At 39.6% G+C, this 14,167-nt stretch overlaps 1 non-coding gene across 1 annotated transcript; it reads left to right on the plus strand.

The window, feature by feature from the left end:
• Positions 1 to 13,794: 13,794 nt before the first annotated feature.
• Positions 13,795 to 13,901, plus strand: LOC112726045 (small nucleolar RNA R71). The gene has a single exon (XR_003165115.1). It is a non-coding gene; the product is annotated as a small nucleolar RNA R71 (small nucleolar RNA).
• Positions 13,902 to 14,167: the final 266 nt, after the last annotated feature.

Here is a 14,167-nt window from a genome sequence, read left to right on the forward strand (position 1 = left end):
TTTTCTGGTTGAAATTGAGGAGCTGGAGCAAAAGTCTGATTCAGAGACAAGGAAAGCACTACAGATGCTGTCCGAATCTAACCTCCTTGCACTCGAAAGAGCTTTTCTGGAGCTATAGAAGTTCAAATGGAGCGTTCTCAATGGCTATCGAAAGCTGACTTTCAGGACTTTCCAGCAATGTATAATAGTCCAGACTTTGCTTCAGATTAGAAGGCCCAAAACTGGCATCCAACGCCAGCTTCTTGCCCCCTTTCAGGCGTCCACCGCGCAAGGAGAAGAGACCAGTGTCCAAACGCCCAAAGAGGACCCCCTAGCCAGTGTTCAATGCTCTAGAGGCCTCAAAGCACGTGGATCTCATCAAAGCTCAGCCCAAACACCCACCAAGTGGGTCCTAGAAGTGGATTTTAGCACTAAAAAGACTGTTTTACCCTCAATCTCTTCCAGCATATTTTTGTTTACCATCATTGTATTTTCTTTTAGTATGAGTTTCAAAACCTCCTAGGTTGAGGGGAGGAGCCAACTGAGTTCTATGAATTAATAAAAGTATTACTGTTTTCCTTTAATCCGTGTTTGATCTAATTCTAAGATGTATATTCATTCTTCAACATGGTGAATAGGATGATCAGTGACAATTAGCTCTGTTCATCATACTAGAACCGCGTTCCTGACAACCACCCGTGTCTACTTGAGTTCGTGTGAATATGTGGCAGAAAAGCGCGAACCGCCAGCTTGATTATACATCTCTCAGATGGCTAATCAACGACTTTGTTGGGGACTTCTCGAGACACCAGTTCAGCCAATTTCTGGGGAGATTAGGGTCTCTGTGGTAAAGGCTAGAACCCAAAGGAACAACATTCTTTGATCCGGAAGATTCGACCTTGTCTGTGGCATTTTGAGTAGGATCACCAAAGAGAATAAACTGTTGGAGCTTCACCCTCGTTCAGATTGGATGACCGTGGCTAATGAGTCAATATTTGTTGGTGTATTTTGACTCAAATTGGATGGATTCTAGCACATGAACTCACACTTAAGCACCAAAAGAGCATACTTTTGTGTTTTATCCCCAAGTTGATCCTAAATGTGAAAACATGCAATTTTGTGCTTAAAATGAGCAATTCAATTCCACTTTTATTCTATTTGATGCCATGACATGTTTGCTGAGTGTTTTCAGGCCTTAGAGGCAAGAATGGATAGCCAATAGTGAAAGAAAGCATGTACAAAGGAGAAAACATGAAGAAAACAAGGAAAAGCACACACAGCAAGGTGTGCGTGCGCACAAGCAAGCGTGCGTATGCACAAGACCGAATCAGCCAAGTGTGCGTGTGCACAAGCCAGTGTGCATACGCACAAGAGGAAATTTCCATGTGTGCGTGCACACAAGTACCTGTGTGTGCGGATAGGAGCCAAAACAGCAAAGTGTGCGGACGCACACATCTGTGCGTCCGCACAGGACCCAACACGTGATTTTGTTAATGAAATACGTGCAACACATTTTTTGAGTCCTCTTGGCCCATTTTAGAAGGCTGAAATGCTGAATTGGAGTGCTATATCAAGGAGAATTCAACACATTTCAAGAGAGCTCACTTAGATAGTTTTAGAGAGTAATTAGGAGTAGGAGTAGGAGTAGTGTAGCGTTGCTCTCTTAGGGTTTCATTCTCAATTTCCATTTTAGCATTTTATAGCATGCTTTGATTTTTGGATTTTGCTTCTTTAATTGTAAGTACTCTCAATTTTCTCTTTGATTACATTGTCTTCATTTTTATCTCCTTTGGTTCAAGTTACTTTGTTTATAATTACAATTTTAAGTTTTTTGAAGTTTTGATTAATGAATTTTATATCTTATGCTTTCTTTATGCCTGATTGTTTGTCTATATTTAGTTTTGTTGATAGTTGGTTATAGTTTTCCATTTTACTTTGCAATTTTTCATGTTTTACTTTTATGCACACAAGGTGTTTGTGAAAATTCCAACTCTAGATTTTGAGTAGATTTTCCCACCTTGGCTTGTGGTTTGAGTTCCTAGGATACTAGAGTCATAATGTCTGACATTTAGTGGTAATTCTTGGGTAGTTAGTTGACTCTTGTTTCCATTGACGCTAGCTTTTTATCAACTTGTTTGTTAAGTTAGCTAGGACTTATGGATTAAGGTCAATTATGCTTGCTTGACTTACTCCTCGATGGTTGGGGTTGACTAGGTGAGATTGACTCATGATAATTACCATAGTTGTGGTTATGGCAATGATAGGATTCCTTGGTTCCTCTTATTTCCAAGTCAAGGCTCTTTTATTGTATTTATAACATTTTCACTAGTTTTAATCCCAATTACCTTTGCTTGCATTAATTTCCAATTTTGATAATTTCTTAGTTCTTTTATTGCTTAGTTCCTTTAATCTTTAGTTCCTTGATTCAAAAACCCCTTTTTGCCTCCACAACCGAAAGAGAAACACTTCCAAGTGCATCCTAGGGAGGACGACCCGAGGTTTCATTACTCTCGGTTATTTTGAATTTGAATTTGACATTTGATTAAGAGAATTCATCGTTGGTTTGGACTATGCTACTAACAAATTGTTTCAATTGATTCTAAACCAGCAATAATTCTCTTTATCAAATTTAGCGCCGTTGCCGGGGATGCAAACGGTGTTATATCTTTTGGTTGTTGTGAATATGTTAATAGTATAAATAGCACTTTCTGGTTGTTTGTTTGATTTTATTAGTAAGTTTTGTTTATACTTTCTTTATGACTTTTTCACACTATTATTACAATGCACCCCAATGGAACCCAAACACTTACCTTTCTAGTCACCAATTCTATACACCCCACCTCACTACATACAAAACCATAATCCTTACCCTCATGAGTTTGTTTGTCAACCTTCATCACCACAATCCTCATCTTCACATATGGATCAAGCCACATAAGAAGAACTTTTCATCCTCATTCAAGAACAACAAGAGTTCCGAAAGAAGCAAGAGCAAATCATGTCTACAGTAGCGAAAACTCTTGACCGGTTAGCCTTATTGAGTTCATGCCATGACCAAGAAATTCTAGTGCATGAATTTGTAGAACCAAGTGAAAAGCGTGGAGTAAACGAAGAATTACAAAATCAAGTAGAAGATATCAAGTCACAACATGAAGTACAAAAGGAGATAAATGAAGAGTTCGTAGGAAGTGATCAAGAGGATTCTATCATTCAAGATTTTTTGTCCTACTTGGTCAACCCCGCCAATGACCTTCATGAGCCTCCCTTATTGGATTTTGAAGGAGATGTTGATGTGGACCTCACACAACCTCCAATTTTCGACTTGAGTGATGATGAGGAAGGTTTAGAGGAGGTTGAGGAATATCTTAGCTACCAAGGAGTGAAGATAGTTGTGCAAGAACAAATTGAGTGGGTGAAGACCCCTCTAGCAAGCTTTCTAGGCCCACATCAATATGCCGTCTTAGAGACAGATTTTCAACTTCAAACCTTTCTTGGAGTAGTGAATGGTGGAGAGAAGAATGTTAACTGAAAAAGAAATAGAAAGTTCATCAAAGGAGCCATCTCAACATTTGGAGCTCAATTTTGGTGCATGAGTCAATTTAGTGGATTCTGGGGAGTGTACAAGCATGTCAATGGTGATAGAGGAACTCAAGTATGGGATCCGGGTATTAATTTCAAGGATCAATACTTAATGATCCTAATTGCTAGCTGAAGTCTCTTAGGAGTTTGATGCAATTCATTTGGGACCCCAGAGGTCAAATCAAGAGCAAACTTGGTTGGAGATTCAAGGAAGAGTGGAAACGCAAGCCGCCCTAACAAGGATCTCCTCACCAAGTCCAACTTAAGGACTTTAAACCAAAGTGCTAGGTGGGAGACACCCTACCATGGTAATATCCTTCTAACCCTCTCTCTTTTAGCTTTTGTTTCATGAATAATTGGTTATTTGGCTTGGTTGGTTAGTTTTATTTTAAAGTCTGTTGGGTAATTTTAGTAAAATAATGTGTCTTTCAGAGTTTTATGATGTTTTGGGATTTCAAAACCTGTTTTGGATGTCAAAGTTGGTGCTTTAGAGCCAAAATTTTTGTTGCAGGAACAGAGTCCTGTGCGTCCGCACAGCCTTGTGCGCGTGCGCAGCTCCCCTATTTTCCCGCCCCTGTGCGTCCGCACAGCAGTGTGTGCTTGCACGCCCCTCAACACACCCTCTGTTCATAGCACGCGCACGGCTTGTGCGTGTGTATACTACCCTTCTTTTCTCCTTGTGACCGCACATCCTGCGTGTGACCGCACACGTCACCCTGTTATTCTAAAAAAAAGAAAACACTTGTGCGAGCGCATAGCTGTGTGCGACCACACATACCTTAGAAACCCCTCTGGTCGCAGCAAACGCACCCCTTGTGCGCCTGAACGCAACCCCCTATCCCCTTTTGAGCGTCCGCACCACCCCTTGTGCGTCCGCGATTGACGAAAATTTGCCTCTCAACAAATTTCCTACCGGCAAGTGCACCGGATTGTCGTCAAGTAAAAACTCACTGTAGAGTGAGGTTGAATCCCACAGGGATTGGTAGATTGATCAAAGTTAATTGGAGAATTGTTGTAGTTGAGCGAAATTGGAATTGAATTGGGAATTTCAGAAAGTAAAATTGGCAGGAACTTAAACTGCAAGAAAGTAAATGATAGAAATGAAATTATGGGAAATTAAATGACAGAAGCTTAAATTGCAAGAAATTAAATGGAAATGGGGGTTAAGCATGAAATTAAAGAGCAGAAAGTAAATAGAATGGGTAGATCAGAGATGGGGAAGCTCGTTGGCATATTCACGCGTGCACGTACTCCACGCGTACGTGTGCTGTGCTATCTTTCGCATCCACGTGTACGCGTCAATGACGCGTGCGCGTCGTTTCAAGTTTTTCAATTCCAAATTCTGGGCTCTTTATCGCAGACATTGGAGGCTGGTGTTTGAGGCAACGTTAGACTCCAACGTTCGTTAGTGACACGGACGCGTGACCCACGCGTACGTGTGGATGGTCAATTTTGTCATTCCACGCGTGCGCATGACTCACACTTACGCGTGGATATAGAAATTTTGCTCTTTCATGCGTACGCGTCATATATGCGTACGCGTTGCTTAAAAATCATTCAGTTCCAGAATTGAACATTGAGTAAAGTATCGTTTTTGTCCCCAACATTTTGGGTAAATTCTATTTGTGTCCTTAATGTTTAAATCGTCCTATTTGTATCCCTAACATTTGTAAAAGTGATTCAATGTTATCCTGCCATCAATTACACATCATGAGCGCTTTAGTTTGAGTTTTAAAAATCTCTTCTTGAAGTTAGAATACAAATGTCTGGGATAGAATCGATAATCAACTCCGAAAAATAGTTCATCAAATGTTGAAACTAATTCCTACGACATTTATATAATTCACTTTTCTAGGGACATAATTGAATCTAAACACAAATAGTGGGTATAATATTAAATCAAACACATCCAAGTCAGACTTAATTGAGAATGAATACATCCAAGTGAGAATAATTGAAAAATATAATCTGATTTGCTAGTATAATTGATAGTAGGATAATAATGAATCACTTTTATAAATGTTAAGGATACAAATAGGACGATTTAAATGTTAGGGACACAAATAGGACTTACCCCAAACGTTGGGGACAAAAACGATACTTTGCTCATTGAACATTTTATCACAATGTTGGGGGTAACGTTGGATGTCCAACGCTCTCTCCAACGTGAGCCTAAGCCAATTATGCAGAGAATTGTTCTGCCTCTCTTCCAACGTTTGAGGCAACGTTGGTGATCCAACTTCGCCGCCAACGTTGCTTCTTCTTCATCTTTGCCAGGCTCCTTCTTCAACCTTCCTCCATACTTTCTTTCACCTATCATCAACCAATACATGCATCAAAGCCTTGCTAAAGTCATGAGAATTCTTATCATTCTTAGCATACAAGTAATTATAGCATAATTCTCATGAAATTATATTAAATTAATCATGGTTGAATGAATCTAGGCATACATGAATTTCTACCCAATTTGCTTACTTATAGCTCAAGAAAGTGCAAAAAACCTATTAAAAACAAAGAAAAAAGCTAGTGAAACTAGCCTAAGATGCCCTGGCATCACAACACCAAACTTAAATCTTGCTTGTCCCTAAGCAAGTACTGAATTATTAAGAAGAAAGAGTGAAACAGAAGGTGATGTTCATATCAGCAAGTAATTATTATTAGTTCATGGGGTTTTATGCAGAAAATGCAATAACTCACTTCTTATTGATCTTTAGGCATAGACTATCTCCTTTAAGCATCAATTAACACACTGCTATGACCTCTTATTATTCACTCATCCTTGGTAATTGCTTTTCTTTATTTTCTTTAGCTCAGTGTCATGTGTTGTAGCAGTTTCTTAGCTTGTTTGTACTTAACACATATTCACTACAGACACTTGGCTCACAATTCCTCTTAAGACATTGGTGCCCAGCACCTCTTTGGGTTACTAAATGCCTTGTAACTAGGTTGTTCTTGATAATGGACTTTCGGTTGATAATCCCGGGTTAGTTAACCCAAGTTACCAAGTGTTAAAGCACTCCATAGAACCTAATCATCCAAGCAGATCCTAGTACAAAGACACCACAGGCATATGTCCTAAGGTCCAAGCTATTGGTTGATGACAAGTCATCCTAGCCTATTTTAGCTAGTCTTTTTCTTTAGTTTTCATTAGAATTATGCACTTTCTTGAGCTACAAGCAAGCTAATTGAGTAGATTTTCATGTTTCCCTTGATTGAACCAACCATTTATGAATTCATGCCATTTCATGAGGTTTTGTGCTATATTTGTTGCATATTATGAAAGATTGAATATCTCATGATTTTGAGCATAACTTTGATGAGTTTGGTTGATTTATGATAGGTGAAGAAAGCTTGGAAAAAGGTTGAAGCAAAGAGGAATGGCTAGAAGAGAAGAAAGGAATAAGTGAAATTGATCCTGGAGACATGAAGTTAGCCCCAACGTTAGCCCCCTAACTTGGAGGCTAACGTTGGGCATAAAGATCTCCCTGGACTCCCCACGTTTGAGCCAACGTTAGCCCCCTAACTTGGAGGCTAACGTTGGCAAGAGAAAACTTGAAACTCATCCCTGGGCCAGCCAACGTTTGCGCCAACGTTAGCCCCCTAACTTGGAGGCTAACGTTGGCACATGAGTTATAAAGGGGGAGAAGGCCAACGTTTGCGCCAACGTTAGCCCCCTAACTTGGAGGCTAACGTTGGCACATGAATCACAAAGGGAGGGGCACCAACGTTCGCGCCAACGTTAGCCCCCTAACTTGGAGGCTAACGTTGGCGCCACTAGCACTAAGCAAGGCCAACGTTAGGGTCAAAGTTAGACCCCTAACGTTGGCACCAACGTCCAAACCAGGAAATCATGCTTGCTGCTATGAAAAGTTAGGGTCAAAGTTAGACCCCTAACTTTGGCCCTAACGTTGGGACCAACTATGGCTAACTTCAAAACCGGTTCAATTGGTTCACTTCGGTTCTTCTTCAAACTTCAAGAGCAATCAACCAAGGCCTCTTTCAACCCAATTCCACCAAGAACAAAGGCCCAACTCAAGGCTTGAAGATCATTTTGGAAAGTGTATAAATAGGATAGAATTCAAGTTATTCGGGGAGCTTTCCTTTGGAATTTTCATAATAGTTTTCGGAGAGCTTTTGAACTTTAATTTTCTTTGCTTTCATTGCTTTCATTTTCATTTACACTTTTGTCTTGGATCTTGGATTAGAGAATTGAAGAAATTCTGTTTCAATCTCAATCTTGGATCTCTCTGTTTCTTTATTGTTAATTGAATTGCATTTCCGGTTCATTGTTCTTCATCTCTTTTCTTTGTAATTTACAATTTTCTTGCTATTGTTCTTGTTGGATTTAGGAAGGCATTGAGATCTAGACTTGGTGTTTCTAGTCTCTGGGTCCTGAGATCTAAATTTCCATTTTAATTCCCTGTTTATTGCTTTCTTATGTTCATTTACTTTACTGTTTCAAGATCCGGTTCAATCCCAATTCCCTTTTCCTCTTCTGTTTGATGCAATTTAGTTTTTCCTTGTTTAAATTCTGCAAATCCATTCCCCAATTCCCTTTTCATTTCAAGCAGTTTATATTCCTTGCACTTTAAGATTCCGCAATTTACATTTCTTGCACTTTAAGTTTCTGCCATTTAATTTCTTGTTCTTTAAGTTTCAGCAATTTATTTCTTGTTCTCTTTACTTCAATGCAATTAAATTCTGCAAGTCACACAACCATCAACCAAATCTTGATTCGCTTGACTAAATCAACCACTAAACTAAAATTGCTCAATCCTTCAATCCCTGTGGGATCGACCTCACTCCCGTGAGTTTTTATTACTTGATACGACCCGGTACACTTGCCGGTTAGTTTTGGGTGTTTTGGGAGAAATTTATTTTTCCTCCAAAATATCTCATCATTGGTGTCTAGCCTCATTCTTCTGCTTTCTTCTATTTTTGTTGCCACTTTTGGCTTTTCTTTTCTTTCTTTTTACTTGTTTTTCTTTCCTCCAAGGACTTTTATTAGCTATGATTCATAGACAGCATGTTAGTTTACACTAAAGGGGAACAATCTATCCTTTTATTCATTATAAGGAGCTACTACACAATCAAACATATATACCACCACTTACTGTTATTTCACTTCTTGCTAAAAAGGAACTAATCCACTTCTTGTTCAAACATCTATTTTATTTAATTTGAAAAGACTCAGGGGACAAGAAAAGCATTTAAACAAGTGAAAGTGAAAGCACACACACCTAGACTAGCATACTTATTGCAAAACACTATAGAGTGCAAAATGACTTAAACTAAAAGTTACTATCAACTAAAACAGACATGTTCTTTCTTTATTGAATAGAATAGCCAAGGAGCAAGTTTACCTTTCATTTTTTATCCTGTTTATCTTTCTTCTTCTTCTCACTTGCTTGCTTACTAGTTTCTCCCTTCCCTTTGCCCTTTAGCTTTTTCGAGAATCCAGCTTTCTTCATTGTCTCTTCCACTCTGTTTTCAAGGCATATTGCTTTGTCTATTTCTATGTCACTCCTTTCCTTGAAGTATTGATCATAAATTGGAAATGCTGGGTCCATATTATGTAGATGTTCCGCAATGTAGTTGAGCTTGATTTGGCCATTTATGTTATAATCAGCTTGAACTCCATATCTTGCATCCTGAAGGGTCGTGAACTTCTTGAAAGCTCTCATGTTATCAACTTGATGTTGGGCCAGCTGGTTGAAAGATTCTTGAAATTGTGAAGCTTGTTCCCTTTGCATAACTAAGGATCTTGACTCATAATCTCTCTGTTGACTCATTATTCTCAACCGAAGCTCCTCTTGTCTTTGTTGAGCTCTCATGTACTGTGAATGGAATTCTTCTTGCTTCTCTTGAACTCTCATGTACTGTTCGGATAGCCTTTCAATTGCTTCTTGCATCAGCCCCATGTCCATGTTATTTTGTGGTTGGAATTGTTGTTCCTCTTCTTGTTCTTCTTGTTGTTCTTCTTCCTCCCGTGGTTCTTCTCTTCTTCTCCTCCTTTGTAGTCTTCGACTTTGTTGTGCTTCTGTGACATTCATCATCCTTTCGAGGGTCATAGGCATGCCTAGATGCAGCCATGTTGGGTTTGCATCCTCTAGTGACACTCTGGCCTTCATGCATAACCGCATGATAGTGTTGGGGTAATATAGCCAGAATTCAGTAGAATTTTTCTCTGAGATCTTTTGAATATCATTTACAATGATCTCATGAACCTTTACCTTTCCTCCCACTATTATATAGTGTAGCATGACAGCTCTTTGCTTGTTAACTTTAGAGGTGTTCACTGTGCCCAGAATTGATCTCTTTATAAGTTCATACCAACACTTTGCTTCAGGAGTGAGATCTCCCCTTTTTAGGTACTTGTGCCTTCCTTCATTGTCTCTCTCCCAGTCAGTACTGATCACACAGATATCACTAGAGATTTCATCATAATCTGGGTTTCCGTTTATTCTTTGTTGGTATCTTGGCTCATCAAAATGTGCTGGCCTTAGTCCTAAGACCTTCATAATGGTCTTAAGGCTAAAGTCTACTTCCACACCCCGTATAAAACTCTTGTATGTTGGTGCTTCGGTCCATATCCACCCTTATAGCGTTTGCATAGAACTCCCTTATGATGTTTGCATTAATCCTGGTGATTGGTGAGGTCAGCTCTTCCCACTTCCTCTTTCTGATCTTGGCTTTTATTTATGGGCATCCCTCCTCAGGCAACAGGAAAGGGATTTTTGGATATATCTTTTTGTCATTCATCCACCCAAGTTGCATTTGGTGGAACCATGATCTGAACTTCCATCGATCATAGTCATTTTCAGCTTCCTCAGTAACAGGTTCCTTTCCTCTCCTTCTTTTGAAACTTGAAGAAGATGTTATGCTTTCCTTGATGGTTAGCCTGGTAGGGGTTAAAGATTTATGAAGAGGGAAGGTTGGTGTGATGCACTCTCGGGGGAAAAGTGTTTAAAGTTAAGGTAGTGTTATGGAAGCAAGTGAACAAGGGTGCTTTGTTGCACAAAGAACACGGCTATTGGGCTTTCGTTTTAGAGAATACAAGAGTTGAATTTCTGGAGTACAAGAAGTGTGAAACTTTAGTTTACATGCACGGTCCAAGTGAGGCCATTTATAGTAAGCTTTAATGAAGAATGGATGGCTAGGATTCTTTAGGACAAGTTATTAATGAATGGTTTGCATGTAACGGTGAATGAGGACAAAAGTTGCCTCTTCATTAGGCATGTGGGGTCGGTCTTCTAAGGACTTCTCCCAAGGATGTGCAGATTTTTATCCTAACGAAGCAACCTTCCAAGCCATATGATCTACTTTTGTCTTCATGCTAGCTTTACTCTTCCTTGTCTTGTCCCTTTCATCAAGCCATTCTTCTGCATCCTATCCATCATGTCAAAACAAAGAAAAGAATTAAAATATGTGGCGGTGAATACATGGCAAGCAATGCTTCAATTTAGACTAAAATTTTGACTAGTGTTCTTCATGATTGTTCATCCATCAATGACTCCTTTTGTGCTTTACATATTCTTGAAGGACACCAAACTTACTGTTTGGCTATATGGTTCAAAGTGTTACTCCCTCCAAGTATTATCATTAAAATTTCACGGGATTATTGTCACTTTTGGTTGAACCATCATGAGAAGCACTTTATTTTTCTATTTCCAAACATGAGCTAAAGATTATATAAACATGGTTGCACTTTCATGACTTTCAAAACTCAAAAGACTTTGAATCTCATGCTTCGTTCTTGCAATATATAGAACATTAAACTTAACGTTTGGCTATATATTCCAAGAAACACATGTCAAAATGGCAATATGATCATTATTTTTGAAAGGTATCTTAGTGTGCCTGTAGGCACACCAAACTTAGAATTGGATCATATGCTTCACAATATCATGGATAATTGACAAAATTGTCTATACGAGCTTGAATTCATGTTAGAGCAACACTTATTATTCATACTGAAGTATTAAAAACAAGGAAACTAAATCATGGGCTGCCTCCAATGGAGCACTTCTTTAGCGTCATTAGCTTGACGGTTGGTATTTGTCAGGGTGAATTGTAGTGCTTCAAATCTTCTCCCCTTATAGTGAAGCGGTCTCCACTTGATTCCTTGATGATTTCTACATGCTCTAGGGAGAGGACCTTTCTGATGGTGAACACTTGAGGTAACTGAGATGGAATAGATGGAGAATGGGATGGGGTTGGTAGATGGTGGGCTGATATCACCTTGTCTCAAGGGGAAAACCTCTCTGTAGGAATCTTCTTATTTCTCCATTCCCTTGGCAGTTTCTTCACAACTCTTTTCTCTTCTTCCAGTGGTGCTCCAGTGATTATTGTGTCAGGGGCTTCCTCATTGATTCCTCTTTCCAACTCTTGTGGCTTCAGTTCTTTTTTGAGTTCCTTCGGTTGCTGTATTTCTTGAAATTCTTGCTTGTTCACCAAGGATTGTTTCAGGGGTTCAACTACTGATTCACTGTTGCTTTCTTTAGTGCACATGTTGCTGTGATCATCCTTCGGCTCTTTAAGTTCTGGTTCAGACTCAGATGTGTGTTTGAAAACATGGAACGTGAGGTGTTCATCATGTATTCTCAGGATTAACTCTTCTTGTTCCATATCTATCAGGGCTCTAACAGTGGCTAAAAATGGTCTCTCCAAAATAATGGGATGAAGGTAACTTTCTTTCATGTCCAAAACAACAAAGTCAGTGGGGAGGAAGTAGTTTCCTACTTTCACCAATACATTTTTAACTACTCCTTCGGCCTGCTTCTGAGTTTTGTCTGCCAATTGGATGATTACATCCGTGGATTTCAGCTTATTGATTTGCAACTTTTTCATAAGAGATAGAGGCATCACATTTATGCTAGCTCCTAAATCACAAAACCCTCTGTCAATTTTTGTCTCTCCTATGGCACATAGAATATGAAAGCTCCCTGGATCTTTTTTCTTTGTGAGTACGTCCTTCTTGATGAGGGCACTACATTCCTTGTTCATTGTCACTATTTGTCCCCCTTTTAAGGTTCCTTTCTTGGTCAGCAGCTCTTTCATGAACTTGATGTATGTGGGTATCTATTGGAGAATTTTGATGAAGGGGATGTTGACACCGAGAGATGCAAACATGTCTAGGAACCTTGAATATGACTTGTCTTTCTCACTTCTCCTGAGTCTCTGGGGAAATGGTGCTTGTGGCACAAAAGGCTTGAGGGATTGTTTCTCTTTTTGTTCCTTCCTCTGTTCAGGGCTAGCCATTTCTTCTATCTCCCTTACATTCTTCCTTGACTCTCCTTCATCATGCTCTGAGTATCTGGAGCATTTTTCCTTCAGAGCTTCTTCACTACTTAGATTGATTGACTTGCATTCTTCCCACCTTACTTTCTTGGTCTCTCCTCTTGGGTTCTTTTTAGTATCACTTGGGAAGCTGTCGGTGGGCTTGGGGAATTGCTGTGAAAGATGTCCTACCTGAGATTCAAGATTCTTAAGAACCTCCCCTCGGCTTTTTATACTACCTCTCACTTCTTCCCTGAATTTTTTCATGTCTTCACACTCCTTGCTAAGGTATGCAAGCATGGCTTCCATTTTGGCCATCCTATCATCATCATGTGGTGAGGGTTGGTTGGAATTGGGGTGTTGAGAGTGGTTATTGTGGCTTTGGTATGGTGGCTGTGAGTAAGTGTTTTGTGTGGTCTGGTATGGTTTTTGGTTGGAGTTTTGGTGAGTGGAGTTGTTATACTGGTTTGGATTATGGGGTCTGTGGTCTTGGCATTGGCTTTGTTGGTTTCTCCACCCAAAGTTTGGGTGGTTCCTCCAACCAGAGTTATAGGTTTTAGAGTATGGATCATTAGCTTACCTAGATGAGTTTCCAAGGTAATTAGCCTCCTCCCAGTTGATTCCTTCTTCTGTGTCTAACTCTTCTTGAGGTGATGATTGAGTGTGGATAGCTACAGCCTGATTCTTCTCCATTTGCTTGGTCAATTCAGCTAGTTGCTTGGAGATTATCTTGTTCTGGGCCAAGATTACATCCATATAGTTTAATTCCAAGACTCCCCTGTTGTTGCTCCTATCTGAGGCATAAAAGTACTCATTGTCAACCACTGTCTCTATAACATCAATGGCTTCTTCAATGGTCTTCTTCTTGTTTAAGGAACCTCCAGATGAGTGGTCTACAGCCTTCTTTGATTCATGACTCAGCCCTTCATAAAAGATATGGATTTGCACCCAGTCATTAAACATATCAGCGGGCATTTCCTTGTCAAATCTTTGAATCTCTCCCAGGCTTCATAAAGAGTCTCACCATCCTGCTGTCGGAATGTCTGCACTTCAGTTCTTAGCCTGTTTACTTTTTGTGGAGGGTAGAACCTTGTTAAGAATCTGTTCATTACATCTTCCCAGGTGGTCAAGCTTTCCTTGGGAAATGACTCCAACCATTTTGATGCTTTGTCCCTCAAAGAAAATGGGAACAGTAGCAATCTATAGGTGTTAGGATAAACACCATTAGATTTAACTGTGTCACATATCCTTTGGAATTTAGTGAGATGTTCATTAGGATCCTCTTGTGCACTTCCTCCAAAAGAACAATTATTTTGTACAAGAGTTATGA

Source organism: Arachis hypogaea, chromosome 11 (genome assembly GCF_003086295.3).
Source record: "Arachis hypogaea cultivar Tifrunner chromosome 11, arahy.Tifrunner.gnm2.J5K5, whole genome shotgun sequence".
Lineage (NCBI taxonomy): Eukaryota > Viridiplantae > Streptophyta > Magnoliopsida > Fabales > Fabaceae > Arachis > Arachis hypogaea.